General features: G+C 37.2%; 1 protein-coding gene and 1 long non-coding RNA gene across 17 annotated transcripts in view; one reads left to right on the top strand and one right to left on the bottom strand.

Moving 5' to 3' along the window:
• Positions 1-19891, bottom strand: part of CPQ (carboxypeptidase Q) — a 681911-nt gene that overhangs the window by 172610 nt on the left and 489410 nt on the right. The gene's annotated exons all lie outside the window — the stretch shown is intronic.
• Positions 1113-7766, top strand: LOC140500688 (uncharacterized). Its single transcript, XR_011965845.1, has 3 exons — positions 1113-1201; positions 3782-3901; positions 7683-7766. It is a non-coding gene; the product is annotated as an uncharacterized lncRNA (long non-coding RNA).

Genomic DNA, 19891 nt, shown 5'->3' on the forward strand with positions numbered 1-19891 from the left:
GGAGGCAATCAGGGTTAAGTGACTTGCCCAGGGTCACACAGGTGTTAAGAGTCAAGTCCTCCTCACTCCAGGGCCAGTGCTCTATCCACTGTACCACCTAGCTGTCCCTTTCTATTGCTGTTTATTCTTGAAGAGTACCAGTGAGATCAAGAGAGTGATTTTTTGACTTGTTTAATTGGATTTAAATGAGGCAGGACTCTGCAAAGTCATCAGCCTCATGGTCTCCTCCAGGGTCATCTGAGTCGAGTGGCAAGACATAGGGTAGGATGACTGGTAATGGGTCCCAATGCAGGGGACACCTTGGCCTTTTTAAGCTAAGGTCTTTCCTAGGTCTCCCTTCTATGACTTTTGCTGAATACATCTGGTATTGTTGTAAGTATTAGAGGTGAGATTTTCAATATTAGTTTTAAGGTTTGCAAAGTACTTTACCTATGTAAATGAAAACATTTCTCACTGGGCAGCCAAGCTGACAATAAACCATTCCCCAAATTATCCAGGCTGATGCCTGGATGACAGATGGAAAGCATAGTCCCAGGACAATGCCCAAAGGCTCCTCAGCTTGGCAGATCTGTTAGATCTTGTCCTCCCCAGGATAGCCTTAAAAAAAAAAAAACCTAGAATAAGCTATTCAGTACATTTAAGTACGATCACTAAAAACTATTTATAAAAGATCTGCTTCTTAATTTGTCTCTAAGAAGGCTGTGTGTGTGTGTGTGTGTGTGTGTTCATCCTTCATTGTTGAAGAAGACCATGCCATCAGAGAAATAATGATGACTTGTACTTGACTCACTTCTCCTCCAGAGTCATCTGAATCCAATGACCAGACATTCATCAGGATAACTGGAGATGACCCAGGATGAGGCAATAGGGGTTAAGTGACTTACCCAAGGTCACGCAGCTAGTGAGGGTCAAGTGTCTGAGGTAAGATTTAAACTCAGGTCCTCCTGACTCCTGCACTGGTGCTCTATCCACTGCACCACCTAGATGCCCCAAGAGGGCTGCATGAGAAACTAAAAATACTTCACTATGGTAAATAACTTCATTTGGAGGCAGTGTGGTACAGGGGACATAGCCGTGACTCTGGAGTAAAAAGATTTGGTTCAAGTGGTGGACTTGGAGGTCCAATGAATAGAGTGAAGGACTTGAAATAAGCAAGAAGTGACTTCAGATTCTGTCTCAGACACTAGCTGAGTGACCCAAGGTAAGTCAATTAACCTTTCTCAGCCTCAGTTTCCTTATCTGTAAAATGGGACTAATAATGAGCACCTCTTTCATAGGGTTGTTGTGAGGATCAACTATGACAACATGTATAAAGTGCATTGCAAACCTTAAAGTGCTTGTGTAAATGCTATTATTGTTATTATTCAAATCCTGGCTCAGATACGCACTACCTGTACGACTTTTGGAAAGCCATTTCCTTAGTCTCCATTTCTTCATCCTAAAATGGAGGATGTTGGATGAGCTGACCACAAGTCTCTGTTAGCCCTTGTGCTATGGTCCTGTGTTCTATTTTAAGTGGACCTAAAGGATGTTCTTGAGAAATAATAAAAACAGAAAAATATGAAACTTACCTCAAGTAGAGTAAATGGTTTCTGTGTAAGGAGGATCCAGTCTTGTTTAATTAGCTTAATCATAATGCACACTGAACAATTCTGAGGTGGGCATGCAGAAAATATTAAGAAATTCATTCTATATGAGAAGCACCTGACTTTATTCTCTGGGCTTCTCCACTTCCACACTAACAGCCTTCCCACACTGGTGATAGCTCCGACCTTGAGGTCTGAGAGGCCCCAGTCATGCTCAGTTCACTTTGAGTCAGCTCACTCTCTGGGCTTCTCTCTCTTTTAGCAGCCTTGCCCTCTCTTTCAATCCTCCTCCACCCCACCCCCAAGCTCCCTTTTAAAAGCTGTCTTCTCCCATTCGAATGTAAGGTCCTTGAAGGTAGACACTGTTCTGTTTTCTTCTATTTGTATTGTTAGTGATCATCACAGTATTTGGCATTGTAAGCTCTTCATAAAGATAATGCTCTCTCAGTCGCTCTCTGTCCCTGTCTCTCTGTCCCTGTCTCTCTCCCTCTCTTCCTCCCTTCAATGTCTCTCTCTGTCTCCCTCTTTCCCCTTTCTCCCCTGTCTTCTCTCTGTCTTCTCTCTCTTCTCATCTCTCTCTCCCCTATCTCTTCTCTCTCTTTCTCCCTTGCTCCTCTCTGTGTAAGTCTGTCTTTCCCTTTATCAACTACCTATCTACATCCTATAGCAGAGAGAACAAAGAGGTGGAAGTCCGAAAACTTGGGTTCACATACCAGCTCTTTTGCCTGTATGACCTTAGGCAAACAATTTCAGCATTCTAGGGCTGTTTCCTCCTCTGTAAATTGAGAAGGCTGCCCTAGATGATACTTTAAGGTTCCTTCGAGCTTTAAATCTATAAAGAGAGCTGGGTAGCCCTATGGATAAAGTGGTGGAAATGGAGACAAGAAGATTTGGGTCGAAGTCCAGCCTCAAATACTCACTAAATGTATGCTCCTGGGCAAGTCACTTAACCTCTCCCTCAGTTTCTTCATCTGTAACATGAGGATAATAATAGCACCTACCTCCTGAAGTGGTTGTGTAGATAAGTGAGATAATATTTGTAAAGTATTTTTCAAACTCTAAATATATATATGTATTTATGTGTGTATGTACATACACATATGTATATATACACAAATACATATATACACACATATATGTTAAAAATCCATATAAATATATGCCTATATAAATGTATATATAAATCTATATCTACATAAACTTAAATAAATGCTAGCTATTGTTATTTCTATAAGCCTGTGCTTGATATGAAAGTACAAGGCAGGCAGTATACTGAGCAAGAGTACTGGAAAAAATTAGAGTGATTTCCAATTCTATCTTTTCCTCAAGTTGATTTAAATGATCACTTCCCATCATCAGTCCTAGCATATTTCAAGAGATATTTTACAGAAACACAGAATTTTAAAGTTGGAAGGAACCTCATCAGCCAACCAGTCTAACCCATATGCAAAAGGAAATCCCACCCTAACAGCCAGGACAAGCTTCAGAGACCTCCTCCCTAAGTCTCCAGTCAGTATATTCCACTTAGAGACAACTCTAATTACAGGGAAGCTTTTCTTGCCATAAAGCTTATGTTCATCTCTTTGCAATGTCCACTCATGACGTCTGGGTCTTTCCTCTAGGGTCAAACAGACTAAGTGTAATCCCTCTTATATGTGACAGCCCTGCAAATACTTGACTCTAGGCATATCTCCCCTGAGTCTCCTCTTCTCCAGAGTTAACATTTCTAGTTCTTTCAGTTAATTCCCATGTGAAGTGGACTCAAGGTTCTTCAACATCCCGGTTTGTCTCCTGTGGATATTCTCCAGTTTATTAAGGATTTAGATCATGATTTCACAGTGCCAGGATCATAAATATTTCTACTGTGGACAGTGCTGTGAATGCCCCGACACACAACCCGTTTATAACTCAATAGACAAACTAGTATAGTCTGAGTGGTAGCTTAAAGGCAGCCAGGTGGTTCAGTAGATGGAGTACTGGACATGGAGCTAGGACAAGGGTGCGGAACTTGCAGCCTAAAGGCCACATATGGCTGTCTACATCCTCAAGTGCAGCCCTTCACAGAACAAATCCCCTTAATAAAAGGGTAATAATAAATATTTTATATAATATGAAAATAAGTAACAATGAAAATAAATAATAAAAATAATTATTTAAAGGATAATAAAAAAATAAAACTTGGGTTCAATCAAAAGGCTATACCCGAGGACCTAGAAGACCACACATGGCCTCGATCGCACAGGTTCCCCAGCCCTGAGCAAGGAAGATCTAAGTTCAAATCTTTCTCCAGCTACATCCTAGCTATGTGATCCTTGGTAAGTCACTTAACTTCTCTCTACCTTAGTTTCCACTTCTGTCAAATGGGGATAACAATAGCACCTACTTCACAGGGTTGAGGATAGAACAATATAATGCGTGCAAAGTGCTTTATAAATCTTTCAGGTCTATGTAAATTTTAGCTATTATTAATTATGAGTGCTTTGGGTGAAACTTCATATAAAAGCATCCTAGTGCTGGGTATAGAAGAATTCTTGCATGCACAGTATCTAGTATGGAATAGAGTTAAATCACCTGTTCATAGGCAGAGCATTCAGAAAGCTGTTTTATAAGACAGAAATCTAATCAGAGAAGCTAAAGATTACAATCTTTGGATCTCTCTGAGAGCAAAAAGGCTTAGAGCCAACTCAATCCAAGTCACATTTCACTTGCAATACAGACAAAAGTCAACCAAGGATAAGCTACAGTTAGTTATATGCTACCTCTGCAGATACTGAACAGAGATAATTAACACAATAATAATCTACAAGGGAAGGACAGTGAAAGCACCATACTTTTTTGCACATTTCTGCACCCCAAAGCAAAATTATTAAAATGGTGATCTCTAAATAGGGATAAAATAACAGTTAATAGAATGGAGAAAACTCATTTTTTAAAAACAAAAGCTCTGGTTATCCCTAAAGATTTACTGTTCTACTTGAAAGTCATTATGGTACAGGATTATTCTCATTCACATTTCAAATCAGCCAGATGGCCTATGATGTTGTATTAAGATCATAAAGAAGTAAGCAAGTTGTAGTGAGTAAAGTTGAGGCGACAATGTAATAGCAGCTGCTGGCCTGAAACATGAAAGGAGAGTCCCTTGCAAGGATCTATGTGGCACAACCCAGAAGACATACATTAGCAGAGAAAGTGGCTAACTACTTAACACTCAAGGCTTTGTGATTAAAAAAAAAATAAATCAAGCTTTAGGTGATCTCCAAGCTTCTTTAAGCTTTAAAATCCTAGGATTCCAGGAATATATTTGGGAAGAGAAGAGATATAGCATAATGGATAAGCAGGCTTTGAAGTCAAAGCAGACATGGGTTTGAGTTTTGTTTTTGACATATACTGTGTAATTGATCACGGGCAATTCACTTAACCTCGTGGTGCTACACAGATTTCTGAGCCCCCAGATTACAGATGAGTTGTTCATTTTGCATCAGTGTAGGGTATTTCTACATGGGGAGTTTCTCTATCCCAGTGAAATCATAGCTCAGGCGTGACTAAAACAATTGGGAACATCCACAAAATATAAGCAAAACTTGGTGAACTTAGATTGAATGGTTAACTTTGAACCTAATTTGTCCTAAATAGCAAATCAATTATCATATGCACACCTAGGCATCAATCTTTTCTATTAAAACCAATGTAATCCTTAACTTTAAACAATTATCTTATTTTTATTGGTATCATTTTTTTCATCATGTTCATTTTTAATATATCCTACTGCCTTCTCCTACCCATCCTTTTAAACAAATATTTAAACAGAGAGAGGAAAAAAAGCAGTACAGGAAAACTAATCAAAATTATGAGGCATTCATTTTCTTCTTTCTAGCACCTCTCCTCATCCATTGATGGGATGGAGAGAACATATTATGGAAGAAAGAATTACAGAAACCCTAAGTAATATAAGTATAATCAAACAAAACAAATGCTCACATTCATCACACCTAAAAATGCATTTGTTAGTCTTCAGATTGGTCCATCATCTCTCTGTTATGAGACAGGCTTCTGAAATCATAGTTGGTCATTTGATTGATCAGACTTCTTATCTTTCAGACTTTCCATTTTTACAATAACGATGCTAAAGTATAAATGATTCAGCTGGCTCTGCTCATTTCACTCTGCATCAGTTCATACAATCAAACATACTTTATCTCTTTGAAACTGTCCTTTTTTCCTCATTTTTATAGGCCAACATTATTATATTATATCTACATACCATATTTTGTTCATCCATTTCCCAATTGAGGGGTATCCTTTAGTTTCCAGTATTTTTACCACCACAAAAAGAGCTGCTATAAGTATTTCAAACATATATAACCTTTTCAACTTTCATTGACCTTTTTGGGGATATGGGTCTAGCAGCGATATAATTAATATAGTCAAAAAGCTTGTGCTACTTAGAACGTTGAGGCCATAATTTCAAATTATGGCTAGATACATTCAGAGTGCTACTAATAAAGTGTCAATGTGCCTGTTTTTCCATAGCCCTTACATTTGTCATTTTCCTTTTTTGTCACCTTTTCTAAAATACTCGGTGCGAGTAGAACCTCAGAATTGCTTGAAAAATACATTTCTCTAATTATTTCTGATTTGGGACATTTTTTCATATAGTTATTTGCCCTAGGTTTCTTCCTTGAGAACTGAAAACTATCTTCAAATCACTTGTCAATTGGGGAATAGCTCTTATTCTTAAAAATTTGAGTTAGTTCTTCATATATATTTGAAAAGAGACCTTTAAAAGAAAAATTTACTGAAGAGTCCTGAACTTGCCCAACTATTTCACCAATGTGGGTCAGTAGTTACCAAGGGAATCAGATCAGAATAAGTAGACAGACCATTCATCAATTCAATTAATGTTGACTGAATACTTATTATATGTAAGATATTTTGTCCACTACCATCCCTGAGAGTGTTAAAGTCAAGTCAACAAATTCAATTCACCAAATGCTTATTAAGTGGCTACTATGAACAAAGTGTTATCTAATATTTTTCCAACTCTACCACAATGTGACAGAGCTTATTCTTAAATAAAAGGCCAGTGTGGGAGTTCTCTTAGCAAGACTGTTATCATCTTAGTTTATCATCTTAGAGAGTTTTCTGAGGCTCAGAAAAGTGAAGTGATTTGCTTAGGGTTACACAGCTACTGTCAGAAGGGAGAGATTTGAACTCACTTATTCCTGACTCCTAGTTCACTACTCTATTATGCCATGCTCCTTCTCAAACTAAAGAAAACGAATATTGAATTAAGTCCAAATGCTTCCTTCATATGGAAATTTAAGCACACCTGCTTTGTGTTTATAAGAGATAACCTAAGGTCTCTATGTTCTACATTTTCCTCTACTTCTTTCCGTGTAGATAGAGGGGAAAAAAAATCTAAAACCAATTTGAGCAGAATACATTACATACTTTAGAGTTTCAGATGCTAATATTGTACTTCAAAACCAAATACATGACTTTTCTTTTATATTACCCAGCTAGCGGTCTCTTCCACCAATATATCTCACAAATAATAACAACATCTGTTGTGGCTTACAAGACTAGTCTATTTTATGTTTTGAAACAAGATACTGCGTTTTTCTTTGTCATTATTTACAGTATTTTTATCTAGAGAAAGAAATGGAGAAACCCTAGTAAGTGGTAGCCATGTCCTGATCGTGCATTTAGTGCACACATTTTAGCCAAAAAAAGAATGAAAAATATTACACAAACTGTTCTATGCTAGGATAAATCCAGGAAAGGGTACCATACTCTTCTTGCATGCTTCCAATGACGAGGATTGCCCCTTAAATAATTTCTCCTCTGAGGATTGTTCCTCATGGGGGACAATGAAGTGTTTACATTTCGAGGCAGACTATTTAAAAAGTAATATGCTTCCACCAAAAAATGGAAATCAGGAATTTCATTGGAACTATAACTTTGGGACTTCAAAGAGCAAGCATAAAGTATAAGTTGTTTAATAATGCAATAGTCTTTTAAATAGATTTTAGTGATATCTTTTGTTTTCATATCACCTATATTTTACCCTATATCCTTTCCCTTCTGCCTTCTTAGGGAGAAAACCCTTTTAATGAAGAAGAAAAAGAACTAATAATGCCAAATAATACACCAATAATGATGTTATATGCCATATTATCCTCTGCAGAGGAGTTGAAGAAAGTCTTCTCATATCACTCTTTTTGGGCCAACTTTGATGTAAAACCCCCAGAAGTAATTAAAACACCAACACCAGGAGTATCAGTCTGATGGAGAACAAGAAAAATGTTGCAAAGATTTGCCCAGAATGTATGACATTTACATTTCTGCCACAGCTATCCGACTATTCCAAATGGAGGTTATTCTCTCTCCGAGAAGAAAAGATACAGAAACTTGAGATATACCTCTCCATACTCCTTCAAGATGAAACCATGATGGGGGGAAAGAAGAGAAGTCTCAAACAAGTTATATTTTAATGGGGATTTACTGTATGGAAAAGTGAAACATTCCCACAAAAAAATAAAAGTGGAGTTCAATGCAGGGGGAGACCTGAAGTGGTAAATGAAAAAAAAATACCTCATCAGGAGGTTTTAGAAGAGAAGAACATCATGGCTGTTGTGAAGAGCAAATGAAATAAAATTTATAAAGCACTTAGCACAGTACCTGATGCATTCTAGACTCATAATAAATGCATGCTATTTTCCCTTACTCCTAATCAAAAGGGCTTTAAAATTAATAAAACAGAGTGGAGATAGGAGTACCTAGGCTTATCTATCAAGCTAGATAGGATAAAGAGCTATTGATGAATAAAAAATAATACAGCAATTGAGATATCCAAAAGTTTATAGGAGACAGAAATCCAAGAAGACAATAATATTATCCAATGTTAAAGTGCCTTAGATGTCCAAAGTTTAGAGAATAAATAAAAGAAGCAAGAGGTCTCAAAACAAGGGAACAAGGGAACTCTATTACTGAAAAATGATATCCCTTATTCAAAAGATCACACAAGCTAACAAAATGATATCCTAAAGCATAACTTACTCTATCACTCAATAAACTCCAGTGGTTCCTTATTTCTTATAGAGTCAAATATAAACCACTCCATTTGGCATTTAAATCCCTTCAAAATCTGGCTCCAACCTACCTTTCAAATCATAGGACATGTAGTTGTTACTGTTGCTGTTGCTGAGTCAGTTCAGTCCTATCTGACTCTCCATGACCCCATTTGGGGTTTTCTTGGCAAACATACAGGAGTGCTTGCCATTTCCCTTCTCCAGCTCATCATTACAGATGAGGAAACTGAGGCAAATAGGGTTAAATGACTTGCCCAGGGTCACTTATGTGTCTCAGACTGCCTTTAAACTCAGGTCCTCCTAACTCCAAAGCCAGCACTCCATCCACTGCACCACCTAGCCTCCCATAGTACACACCAGAGTCCATGTGGACTGGCTTTTTTGCTGTTCCTGATACACATGATGTTGTTTCTGATGCCATCCTCTGTGAATTCATTCCCTCTTTAGCATCCCTCCAGAGTATCCCAAGCTTCATCCATTCATGCTCCTCATGGCCCAGTCAACATGGCTTTTTGTCTATTTCTAACACACAAGCCTTCATCTCACATCTCTGTGCCTTTGCACCAGCTGTCCCTGATGCCTGGAATTCACTTCCTCTTCACCTTCATCTCCCTGACTTAGCTCGAGTCACCCTCTGCCTGAAGACTTTCCTGATCTCCCAACTGCTGTGTATGTTCTTGACCTCCTTAAACTACTTTGTATTTATTTTGAATTCCTTTTGTACATTCTTAAAAGTACATACATTGTTTCCCCCATAGGATATGTGTCTTGAGTGTAGAAGCTGCTTCCTGTTTATCTTTGTATTCCAGAATCTAAAACAATGCCTAACATATAATAGATGCTTAATATTTCCTGATAAATTATTACAGATAAGAACTTCCAGATTAAAACATACACTTTTAGCATTTAGTTATTTCGAGAGGAGAAACATCAAACATCTGTGGACTATAGAGAAGTGCGATGCTTATATCAAGGATTACTGAGTTACTTAGTGAGAGCTGAACCTGAAAGCCCAAAGTCATATAGTCCAACCACTCATTTTACAGATAAAGAAACTGAGGCTCAGAAACTTAGTGACCTGCCCAAGCCCACATAAGTAGTGACAGATTCAAGCTTCCAACCTTAATCCTCAGATTTAAAATCCAACATTCTTTCCCCTACATCAACATTTTCTTCAAGAAGGTAGCTAGGAACCACTGGGCATTAACAAGTATCATGTAACATTACAAAACATGGAAGTGATTGTATTTTAACAGATAGAAAACAGCTAATTACCAAAGGGGCAATTATTCCCAAAATCAACTTCCATATACTGTGATGTGGAGTAAAGATAAAAATGAATACCTGATCAGAAGAATAACAACGAGAATATATGAAGTTTACCTCAGGCAACTACCACCCAATCTTCTGAATAAGTTATCTAGGTTGAAAAATGAATTGAAAAAAAGTTTAACCAGTGTAAGTCAATAGTCACAATTAGAAGACCAAAAGATGTGGAAACTGTCTCAGCTCACAAACTCTTTATTTCCTTGATGGAGAGCTGTGGCAACCATGGGTAGTATAGAAATTTGTCTGTAAAAATCTCAAAGACTTGACAGTTGTGAACTGAGACACTTTCTACATCCTTTGATCTTCTACTTGTGACTATTGACTTATACTGGTTAAACATCCTTAGGAACTGGTCATCATGTTGACATCTACTGTTTTATTATGAACAGATATCAGGGAGGGTGGATTGGGGCGGGTAGTAGTCAGAATCAAAACACTTTTGAGGATGCACAGGATGAAAGGAAAGAGAGAGAAAGATTAGGATAAACAGGGGGGAAATAGGATAGGGGGATATACAGTAACCATAACTGAAAAATGTTATACAGTAAGTTTCTCTAATAAAGGCTTCATTTTTCAAATATACAAGTCTTTCCTCAGTTGATAAATGGTCAAAAGATATGAATTGGAAGTTTTCAGATGAAGAAGTCAAAGTTATCTACAGAATTATTTCTCTAAATTGCTACTGATTAGAGAAATGCAAATTAAAACAAGTAATAAGTTTCATCCTGCACCTATCAGATTGGCTAATATGAAAGAAAGGGAAAATGAAAAATGTTGGAAGGGATATGAGAAAATTGGAACACTAATGCACTCACTGTTGGTAGATTTGTGAACTGATCCAACCATTCTGGAGAGAAATTTGAAATGATGTCCAAAAGGCTACAAAACCATACATATCCTTTTACCCAGCAATATCATTATTAGGTCTATAGACCAAAGAGCTTTCAAATAAGAGGAAAGGAAGTACTTGTACCAAAGTATTTATAGTAGCTCTCTTTGTAGTGGCAAAGAACCAGAAATTGCAAGAATGCCCATCAATTGGGGAATGGCTATGCAAATTGTATATAATTGTGATGGAATATGATATAAGAAATGATGAAGTCAATGATTTTAGAAAAATGTGGAAATATCTGCATGAAATAATGAAGAATGAAAGGAGGGGAAATACTAAGAAATAAATCTGGAAAGGTAGGTGGGAACCAGACTGTGAAGGGCTTAAGTGGTAAATACAAATATGTGTATTTTATCCTGGTTGTCCTTCATTCTCAGAGGACCAAAATGACATCACTATGGTAAAGTCAGATTTTAATGTGTCCAACTGGCTAATCAGACAAATTTGAGCTCAGACTGCTCTATTACAGGTCAGGCACAAATAGTCCATGCGAACATTTGGGGTGGATATTCTAAATTTTCACATCCTGCATTTCCTTTGAACTGTTTCAGTTCTGCTTTGCTCATAGAGCACAGCACCCTCTCTGATGTGGACATGCCATGTTGAGTGGTCCTGTGCCAGTGTCTCCCATGTCACCCAATCAATTCCAAAATTCTTAAGAGAGACCTTGAGAGTGTCATTGTACCGCTTCTTCTGACCATCATGTGAATGCTTGCCCTATGTGAGTTCTCCATAAAATAGTCTTTTTGGCAAGCACACATTTTGTATTTGAACAATGTGGCCAGCCCATCAGAGAAAATACAGGTATTTTATCCTAGAAATGATAGGAAGACCCTGAAGCTTCTTAAGCAGAGGAATGACAGGGCCACCAGGGCTATCTCCTCTGCAAATAGTAGTAACAAGAAAGAACTGTAGTCACATTCTTACTGTGGGGGAATTCTTTTCCTTGTCAAGTCTTACTTCAAAATATCTTTTGCATATGACTCTTCTTTTCCCTTCCCACTGCCAGCACCTTAATTCAGGTCCTTATAGACTCTACTGCCTTAACTAATGTCACCAACTGTTTTCTCTGCCTTCATTCTCTCCTCCAGTCCATCCCACAAACCACTGGCAGGTTAAACTTTCTCAAGCACCGCTCTCTCATACCACTACCCTCCCTCCCCTCTCTCACTCAAAAAACTTCAAGGCCAAATATAATGATAACAGGATAGAAATAAAATTATTTAACATTACTAGTCAATAAACATTTGTTATGTACCTATTATGTGCCAGGTACTGTGCTAAGTGCTGGGGATACAAATATGAAAAAAAGAAGCCATCCTTGTCCTCAAAGACCTTAAAATCTAATAGAGGAAGACAATACACTAAAAAGGAATTTGGAGGAAGTCAGAGTAGATCAGCTAGTAGTTCACTGTGCTAGGTTTTATTGGTAATATACAGAAATGCTAATTATTTATGTAGGTTTACTATATATCTTATAACTTTGCTAAAGATGTTCACTGTTTTAACTACTTTTTTTAGTTGCCTCTCTTGGGTTCTCTAAATATACCACGATCTTATCTGCAAAAATGTGATAGCTTATTCCCTCAATTTCTTTTTTATCTTATTGCTAGAGCTAGCATTTCTAGTACAATATTGAATAATAATGGTGATAATGGACATTCCTGCTTCACCCCTGGTCTTACTGGAAAAGTTTCTAGTTTGTTCCCACTGCAGATAATGCTTGCTCCTAGTTTTGGATAGATTCAAATTATAAGAAAGAATCTATCTATTCCTATGCCTTCCAGTATTTTTAATAGTAATGAGTGTTCTATTTTGTCACAAAAAAAAACCTTTTCTGCATGTATTGACATAATCATATGATTTTTGCTGTTTTTTTAAAATTATACTTATAGTTTTACTAATATTGAACTGGCCCTGAGTTCTTGGTATAAATTTAGCTTAGTCATAGTGTATGACCTTTGTGATATATTATTATAATCTCCTTGTTAGTGTTTTAGATAAAAATTTTTCCATCAAAAATCATTAGGGAAATTGATCGATAGTTTTTTTCTCCTCTGTTTTCATTCTCCTGTTTAGGTATCAAAACAATATTTGTCTCATAGAAGGAATTTGGTAGGATTTTTTATTACCTTTTAAAAATAGTTTATATAGTATTGGAATTAATTGTCCTTGAAATATTTTATAGTGAACTTCTGGGAGCCAAAATGACAGAGTAAACAGTGAATCACTGTAATACTCCCATATTCCCCTCCAAACAACCCTAAAATAGTGCCCAAAATAAATCCTAGAACAGCAGAACCAGCAAAAAGATTGGAGTTAAACAATCTTTTAGCCCAAGAAACTTGGAAGATCAGAAAGAAATGTCCATTTCACTCAGGTAAGAAGGAGCACATCCCAGGACAGGAAACATCCAAGCAAGCCAGCAGCAAGCCCTACTTCACAAAATCAGTGGGAGATCCTGAGCTCCAGTGTGATGAAATAGGCAAATGCCAATACCAGGAACTCCCACATGCCTTAGCATAGTCAAAGGACTGGCAAACTCCAGCTCTAAGAACCATTATGAGCTTCAGTGTAGCCCCAGGCAAACAGGCATGCTCTAATGACTGGACCTCCATGTGCTTCGGTGTAGCCCCAGGCAAATGCAGAAGCATTCCACCAGGCCTTAGTACATACTATACACCACGTCTATGGCCCCATATCAGCACCAGGTAAACTGCCTATGGATTCCAACAACATTCGCCACCTCATCCGCTCAGCATAGCACCAGACACAATGGTCCCCAGGGAACCTCAGGGCAACAGCAGTGCAACAGCCAGGTCCTATAGACAGTAGGATCAGATGCCTGAGACAGTGTCCCTTCCACCCCAGGTGAAGAGTTCAAATTTAAAAGAAAGGAAAAAGGGCAAAAAAAAAGAGAGCAAAAAATAACAACAACAAAAAAAAGAATCTAGCCATAGAAAGCTATTATGAAACAAGGAGGTCCATTATCACCCCTGTTATTCAATATGGTACTAGAAATGTTGACTTTAGCAATAAGAAAAAGAAATGGGAGGGATCAGAATAGGCAAAGAAGAAATTTACTATGGTGACAGGGAACAAAATTATGGTGACAGGTGACAATACACAAACTTAGAAGAGGATAACAAAGTCAAAATTCCTATGGGCAAAACTGCAAAGAAAAATAGGAAATGGTCTTGAGCCCAGAAAACTCATGGAAGAACTCAAAAATGAGGCTAAAAATCATATAAGGGAGTTACAAGAAAAAAATGAGAAAAGAAATGAGAGTGATACAAGAGAATTATGAAAAAAGAGGAGCTTGGAAAGGAGATACAAAAAAATCCACTAAAGAAAGCAGTTCCCTAAAGAGTATAACTGACCACATGGAAAAGAAAATGCAAAAGCTAATTGAGGAAAACCACACCTTAAAATATAGAATTGGGCAAGTGGAAGCTAATGATTCTATGAGACATCAAGAATCAATCAAACAAATTCAAAAGAATGAAAAATTGAAAGAAAAGGTAAAATACCTCATGGTATTTTGGAATTTGGGGAAAAACAACTAACCCAGAAAATAGATCCAGAAGAGACAATACTGAATCATTGGACTACCTGAAAGCCATAATTAAAAAAAAAAAAAAGGCACTGGATAGCATCTTTCAAGAAATCATCAAGGAAAACTGCCCTGATGTCCTGGAACCAGAGGCATTGAAGGAATCCACTGATCACCTCAGGAAAGAGATCCCTAAATAAAAATTCCAAGGAACATTATAACCAAATTTCAGGATTATCAGTTCAAGAAAAATATACTACAAGTGACCAGAAAGAAACAATTCAAATATCAGGGAGTCACAATCTGGATTACACAGGACTTGACAACTACAACATTAAAGGATCAGAGGTGACGGGACATGATTTTCTGAAAGGCAAAGGAGCTAGAACTATAAACAAGAATCAATTACTCAGCAGAATTAATCATATTGCATCATGGGGGAAAATGATCATTCAAGGAAATAGAAGAATTTGAAGCTTTCATAAAGGGAAGACCAGAACTAAACCAAAAATCTGACCTCCAATATCAAGACCAAAGAGAAGCATAAACAGGTAAAAAGGGAAAAGAAAACATAAGGGGTTCAATATTTATCAAAACTATTTCTATCCCTACATGGAAAGATGATACTTGTAATTCTTAAAATTATATCACTAATAGTACAGTTAGAAGGAATATATATAGACCAACAGTATGAGTATAAGGTGAAATTCAGGGAATGATGTAAAAAAAAATTAAGGGATGAGAAAGAGGAATACAATGGGTACAGAAGGAAGAGAGAGGTAGAATGGGGCAAATTGTTTCACATGTAAAGGCATGAAAGACCTGTTATAGTAGAGGAGAAGATGGGAGGGTGGGTAATGAGAATCACTTGAACCTCACTCTCATCAGTATAGGTTCAAAATGGGAATCATATACATGATCAGCTGGATATAGAAATCTTTCTTGACTTAAAGGGAAGTAGGAAGAAAGAGATCAAGTAAAGGGGCTGGTGGGGACTGACAAAAAGGAAGACAAATCAGGGGAGGTAGTAGATCAAAGCAAAACACTGGTGAGGAAGGAAAAGGTGAAAGGAGAAAGAGGACAAAAAAACAAGGAAAAATAGGAGGGAGGGAATTGTATAGGTAGTAATCATAACTGTGAGTCTGAATGGAATGAACTTTCCCATCAAATGGAAGCAGATAGCAAAGTGCATAAAAAAAATAGAAATCTACAATATTTTGTTTATAAGAAATACACTTGAAACAGAGAGACACACACAGGGGCAAGGAATCTATTATGCTTCAGTTGAAGTAAAAAAATCAGGGTAGCAATCCTGATCTCAGACAAAATAAAAGCAAAAATAGACCTAATTAAAAGAGATAAAGAAGGAAACTATATCTTGCTAAAAAAGCACCACAAATAATGAAGAAATATTATTACCAAACATATATGCACCAAGCAGTATAGCATCCACGTTCTTAAAGAAGAAGTTAAGTGAGTTACAGAAAGAAATAGAGAGCAAATCTATGCTAATGGGAAACCTCGTGTCCCTCTCAGAATCTGATAAACCTAACCAAAAAAAAAAAAACAAAAACCAGAAAGCAAATTAAAAGAGCAAGGAATAATCTACCTGTCAGATCTATGAAGAGGGAAAGAATTCATGACCAAATAAGAGATACAGAGCATTACAACATGTAAAAAAGGTAATTTTGATTATATTAAATTGAAAAGCTTTTGTATAAACAATAACCAATGCAACCAAGATTAAAAGGAAAGAGGAAAGCTGGGAAGCGATCTTTACAAGTGTCTTTGATACAGGCTTCATTTCTCAGCTATAGAGAGAAGTGAGAATACAAGCCATCTCCCAGTTGTAAATGGTCAAAGGATAGGAACAGGAAGTTTTCATATGAAGAAATCAAAGCCATCTATGGGCAGATGAAGAAGTGCTCTAAATCACTTTTGATGAGAGAAATGCACAACACTGAAACAACTCTGAGGTACCACTTCACACCTGTCAGATGGGATAATAAAACAAAAAAGGAAAACAATAAATGTTAGACAGGATATAGGAGAACTGGGGTGCTAATGAACTGAGTTTTGAACTGATCCCACCATTCTGGAAAGCAATGTGGATATATGCTCATAGTACAATCAAACTGTGCATACCCCTTGATCCAGCAATACTACTACTAGACCTGTATCTCACAGAGATGTAAAAAAGAAAAAAGGACCTACATGTGCAAAAATATCTATAGCAGTCCTTTTCATGGTAGCAAAATATTGGAAATTAAGAGGATGCCCATTAATTGAGAAATGACTCAACAAGTTATGGTACATGAATGTAATGGAATATTACTGTACAATAAGAAATGATGAACAGGCAGATTTCAGAAAAAAAAATCCAAAATGACTTGTATGAACTGATGCAAAGTAAAATGAGCAAAACCAGGAAAATATTGTATACGGTATCAGCAACACTGTGTGATAATCAACTATGAATGACTCAGCTCTTCTCAACAACCCAGTGACCCAAGACAAGGACAAAGGACTCATGAAGGAAAATATTATCCACATCCAGATAAAGAACTAATGAACTCTGAATACAGATAGAAGCATCCTTTTTTTTCCCACTTACTTTATTCTTTTCCACATTTTTTTCTTTTGATCTCTTTCTTCTTTCACAACTATGACTACTATGGAAATAAGTTTTACATGATAACATACATACATACATATATATATATATATATGGCATATACATATGGCATATATAACCTATACCAAATTGACTACCATTTTAGGAAGAGGAGAGGGGAGGGAAAGAGAGAGAAAAATCTGGAACTCAAAATCTTGTAAAAATGAATGCTAAAAGTTGTCTTGACATTTAATTAGGAAAAAATAAAATAGTATTAAAAATAAAGTGAAAAAAATGACTTGGAGTGAATAAGTCATTTTGACTGTTATACATACCCAAATTAACTATAAAAGACATATGAAGAAAGATGCTATTTGCATCCAGAGAAAGAACTGATAAATAGAAGAATGTATAGAATAATTTTACATATTTATCTATTTGTGGTCTAATCGTAACCATAGTGGGGGGAGAAAAAAAGGAAATTTACAGATTAGTATATATTTAAAAGGAACAGCAGATTTTTCATAATAGATAATCAATTTCATGGGTAATGGTCTTTTTAAAAATTATACTATGTAATGGAAAAGCTTTTTTCCTCCATTAATTAAAAATTAAAAAAATTAAAAATTGTCCCTGCCCTCCAAGTGCTTACTTTCTAAAGTAAAACAATTCATATAAATCACCATCTACAGAGCAGATGAAAGGCAACCTCTGGACCAAGGAAGGCTTCCTGTCTTAAAGTCAGGAGTCCTCTGAATTGAAGGTCAAGAGGGAGAGTATTCAGAAAAAAAACAAAAACCAAAAAAACAAACCTGCTGGATAGTGAAAGTTTTAAAATATGGGGAATGAGCTGTTTTAGATGATAAGCTATGGTAGGGGGCTGGCCATATTTCCCTGTATAATACATTTGACTATATTAATAATCCTCATTGCCTTGCAGGAGGGACAGTAGCCTAACATTTCTGCAAGGGAAGCTTGGGGCCTCCCAGGAGAAGGGGAAGTGTTGTTTACCTCAAACACATTAATTATCCAATAATGGAAAGTGTGAGGCATTGTATATCCTCCAGGCAAAACTAACCTTGCAGAAATCTCAAACTGAGTTTACAAAGAATTTCAATGTCTCAAATTCTCCTTGGCCAGGGGACAGATTATCTGACCTAATGGGAGCTCTCCTTGGCCAGGTCACTTCTCTCATCTCACCTCTATAAATATTGTTAGGTAGGAGGAATAGTATAGTCTGTGTAGTCTGTTAAAAAATATTTACACCCAGGGGCCTTTTCACATTTATCTTTAAGCCTCGGGGGACTGTTCCTTTAGAAGGAGTCACTGAGTTCATCTTTTTCCAGGGCCAGGACAGAGTTTGTACGAGTGTGGTTGCAGTCTGTTTTTTAAAGTCTCACATCTTGAAGCTTTTGAAATGAAACCCAATCCATGCAGAGCTATGTGCTCAGTGTGGGAAGGAATGTGAGGCTTCAACTCCTAAGACTTTTCCCAGGACTCCCTTTCCCCAAACCTTACCTCCAACCTTCACATTCATCTTTCCAGTGGCTTGGTCTAGGCAGTTAACTATTTGAGAAGTCAACTTATCATCTCATTTGAGCTTTTTTTTTCATCGACTTATCTAGCAGGCCTACAGAGCAGTGTCAGGACCATCTCTATGCATTCAAGCACCTACCAGGAAGAAAAATGAGATCTGACAAGAGGGTAAGTGAAATCCATCCATCAATCATTTGTTCCGTATTTACAGAGTGCCTACCATCTGCAACTCAAACAGGTAAATCTGGTGGCACAGCCAGGACCTATTTGGGATCTGTCAGGCTAAGAAATGAAGAGAATTTTTGGAATGCCAGTCCTATGCAGGGCACTGATTTCAGTTGGTGCTTTATATATTTCTATATTAAAAATGAATTAAGACCACCTTGCCTCAGTGACGTATTGCTACTGGATGCCTTTTTAATGCTCTGACCAACCCTATACCACCATCTATCCCTCTTTAATCCCTCTCCAAGATTTCCCTATAATGAAGGATTTGGGAGGCCCGGAAAAATCAACACAAAACTATAGATGGGAAAGACATGACTAGATAGCAGTTTTTCTGGGAAAAAATAAAGATGATGATGATGAAGAACTGTTAATATTTACAAAGTACTACAAATATGATCGCATTTGATCCACACAAAATCCCTGGCAAGTTTTTGTTGTTCAGTCGTTTCCAGTCATGGACTACTCTCCATGACCCTATTTTGGGGTTTTCTTGGCAGAGATATTAGAGTGATTTGTCATTTCCTTCTTCAGCTCATTTTACAGATGATGAAACTGGGGCCTTCCCAGTTAAGTGATTCACTCAGGGTCACATAGCTAGTACATGTCTGAAGCTGGATTTGAACTAATGGAGAGAGTCTTCCTGGATTCCAAACCCAGCACTCTCTCTACTGCACCACCTAGTTGCCCTCCCTGGGAAGTAGGTAGTATTATAATCCCTATGTTATAGGTGAGGAATCTGAGGTAGATAGCAGTTAGGTCACTCAGATAAATGTCTGGGGCAGAATTTGAACTCAGGTCTTCCTGACTCTGGATCCAGCACTCTGCTACTCACTGTGCCACTTAACTGTCTCATTGATCAGAAAGACATGAGGAATTTAGTGGACTGTAAGCTGATATGAATTTGCCTGCATTAAGAGAGTTGAAGCTTTGAGAAATATGGAGGTAACAATACTCCCACTGCACTCTGCCTTGGTCGTATCACACCTGGATGATGAACAGCTGGAGCAGAGTTCCAAACTCCATAAGCTAAGGAGGGTATAGGGGAGGATATCCAGGATGATG

This window comes from Notamacropus eugenii, chromosome 4 (assembly GCF_028372415.1).
Source record: "Notamacropus eugenii isolate mMacEug1 chromosome 4, mMacEug1.pri_v2, whole genome shotgun sequence".
Classification (NCBI taxonomy): domain Eukaryota; kingdom Metazoa; phylum Chordata; class Mammalia; order Diprotodontia; family Macropodidae; genus Notamacropus; species Notamacropus eugenii.